A 3,196-nucleotide genomic window follows, 5' to 3' on the forward strand; every position below is an offset into this window, starting at 1 on the left:
TGTCTCTTAAGTTGTTATGAAATTTGGAATAAAATAAAATTTGAAATAAAATGTCAAATAAAATTTTAAAGCCAGATGTGGTGGCTCATGCCTGTAATCTCAGCACTTTGGGAGGCTAAGGCAAGAGGATTGCTTGAGCCTAGGAGTTTGAGGCTGTAGCAAGCTATGATCATGCCACTGCACTCCAGCCTGACACAGTAAGAGCCTGTCTCTAAAAAATAATAATAATAAAATTAATAAATCATTTTTACAATATTATGATTATGTAAGTACTGTTTACTGGAGAGCCAAGGATAAATGGATCCACAAAGAAGAATATGTAACTCAATAAACGTGGGCCACTTAGAGAAAGAAGTTAAGGTCTTTCAGAATTTGTCTAGCAGATTTTCTGCTTCTCAACAGAAAACCCATAAAAAAATAGAAATAAAAGAAAGAAGAATATTCTCTTCTGAGACTTGCTCAGAATCAGGTCACATTTTAGTTTGCTTACAGTTTGGACTATTATTTCCTTACAGGACTTTTATGTTTTTCCTGGCATTTCAACTGTCTTTTTTCCCCCTTGTATAGGCACATGGGCAGATATGTCTTTTTTACTCTATCATGAAGATAATTCCATTTTTAATCACACTATTTGTTGAGTGATCTAATATTCACTGACTTGTTTCCAGATCTGCTATACAACTGTCATTCTGGGATGTATTTTCATTGCTCTCCTAGTTTAGAACCATTGCTTCTTGGATTCCCCTATCATTCTCTATTTTGGACTCCTTTTCATTTTGCTGGAGTACATCCTCAAGCAATTTTTTACCAAAAGGATGAATTGGGAGAAACTTCAGAGTCCCTAAATGTCAGAAAATATCTTTATTTTTCTCTCATGCCTTACTGACAGTTTGATTGGATATCAGTTTAAGTTCAATATCATTTTCTCTTAGCACTTTTGAAGGCATTGCTCCATGTCTTCTGAGAGTCAGTGTTGCTGTTGTGAACACCAACATTACCTGCCTTTTATTTCTCACTGGAAGCTTTTGGGTGTTTAACTTATCATTGGCACTCTAGGATATGTAGTATGGGTCCAAATTTGAATGTTCCTTTTTTTCATTCAAACTGCTCTGTGTTTGCTAGACCTTTTCATTCTGAAGACTGACTTTTTTCCCCTAAAGTCTTGGAAAACGATTATTTCTTTAGTAATTTTCACCCCTCCATTCCATTTTCTCTTCCAAAACTCCTATCAGTGGTTACTGGTTTTCCTGGATCAATCCTCTATGTCTCAAAATATTTTCCTTTAGTATGCATCTATTTCTGTCTTTCTGTGTGTATGTGTCTCTCTCTCTTTCACCTTTTTAAGTGGGACATTAGAAAAGTACTTTTTGTAGTACTTTCACTGATGTTTAAAAATTTTGTCAACTATACTTAAATATATAAGGGCCTCTTCTTCTTTGAATGTCTCTTCATCATAATATTCTGTTTTTATTTTATGAGTGGAGTTTTTGTTTTTGTTTTTTTTGAGACAGAGTGTTGTTCTTGTTGCCCAGGCTGGAGTGCAATGGTGCGATCTTGGCTCACTGCAAGCTCCGCCTCCTGGGTTCAAGCGGTTCTCCTGCCTCAGCCTCCCGAGCAGCTGGGACTACAGGCATGTGCCACCACTCCTGGCTAATTTTGCATTTCTTTTTTAGTAAAGACGGGGTTTCTCCATGTTGGTCAGGCTGGTCTCGAACTCCTGACCTCAGATGATCCACCCGCCTCTGCCTCCCAAAGTGCTGGGATTACAAGCCTGAGCCACCGCGCCTAGCCTGGAGTTATTTCTTGAATCACTCTGATGAGTTAAACGGTTTTAATTTCTTATTGTTTTCTCTTTTTTTGGAGGTCCAAACAAATATTTATTAAATTCCTATTATAAGCCAGATTTTATACTCTGACCTAGGGATAATATATTGTTAAGTTTTCCTTGAATTATTTCTGCTTCTTTGAGCTGAAAGCAGACTCTGTGGGTGAGCGGAGTTTGCTGACTGGCAAGCTTGGTTTTAGCATGCCCAGGTGGAGAGATGGTAGCCAAGTTTGGCCACCCCTTGGGGTCAAAACAAGAAGGGCCATCTTCTGTGGAGTTGACCCACCTCTGGAAGCCCTGGCTCCTCCTAGGCTGGTTATTCAATTTCTTCAGAGAAAATCTTGCAGTCTCAGACTGGGGGAAAATGGTGGGGCTGCCCAAACTAGTGTACAGGAGGTAAGTGTGACAAACACATGTCAGTTCTACAGCCAGACCTTCCATTAACTGCCATCTTGGTTTTTACTCCTCCTTCCTCTTCTGCTTTCTTGGCCTCACCTCACCCCACCAAAATAAAACAAAGCACCCCAAAATCTCCTATAGACTTCCACACTTCTTGATTTGAGCTGTGGCTTTCTCTACTCCCATTTACCCATAAATGTGATTTAACTCATTCCAGTATTCCAGAATGGTAAAATCTCTGATCTCTTGATGTACTGTCCAAGCCATCTCCCCCAACACAGCTCTTTTATTGGTTTTTCTTTTTTCCTCTTTATCCTTCCTTACTTTCTTTCAGTGTATATTCAGGAGGAGGAGAGGAAAATCCATGTGCTCAGCCTCTCATCTTTAGCCAAAAATCTGAGCCAGGCTTTTCATTGGTATGATTTTGAATCTTTACAATAACTCTGCAGGATAGAGATAATTGTCCATTCCACAGATGAGGAAAACTGAGACTCAAGGAAGTGAGAGACCTTGCCCCAAGCTCAAGCAGAACTAGCTGGTGGAGAAGCTTGAAGGCCATGAGGGAAGGTGAGATGGAGGGGAAGAAAGGCCACAGGGATAAGTGAGCAGAGTGGCTACGTGTGGCCCTGAGGGATAACACTTGAGCATTAAGAGGAAACACCAAGGAAACAGATTTTAGGTCAAGAAAAAGAAGAGCTCTCTCATGTCAGAGCAGCCGAGAGCAGGAAAGTGCTGTGTCAGGAGGCTGACACGTCATGGCTTGTGTTCCTGTACTGCCTAAGGCACAATGGCAACCTCAGAAAGGCTGTGACCCACTCTGCACCTGCTCAGGCCATACCTGGACAAAGTCCTCAGGTGGGCTGTAGGGGGCGCTCCAGGCCCAGAGACGGGGCAGCAGGAATCATCTGCGTTTTGAGGGCGGATGTTCTCACTTCACTCTGGCCGCTGTTGGGGCCCAAGAGAGCCTAGAAA

The 3,196-nt window shown here is 41.3% G+C and overlaps 1 non-coding gene across 1 annotated transcript; it reads left to right on the forward strand.

Annotated features, from left to right (window-relative positions):
* Positions 1–349: 349 nt before the first annotated feature.
* Positions 350–411, forward strand: LOC112205933 (U7 small nuclear RNA). The gene has a single exon (XR_002940071.1). It is a non-coding gene; the product is annotated as a U7 small nuclear RNA (small nuclear RNA).
* Positions 412–3,196: the final 2,785 nt, after the last annotated feature.

This window comes from Pan troglodytes, chromosome 18 (assembly GCF_028858775.2).
Source record: "Pan troglodytes isolate AG18354 chromosome 18, NHGRI_mPanTro3-v2.0_pri, whole genome shotgun sequence".
In the NCBI taxonomy this organism is placed as follows: Eukaryota; Metazoa; Chordata; class Mammalia; order Primates; family Hominidae; genus Pan; species Pan troglodytes.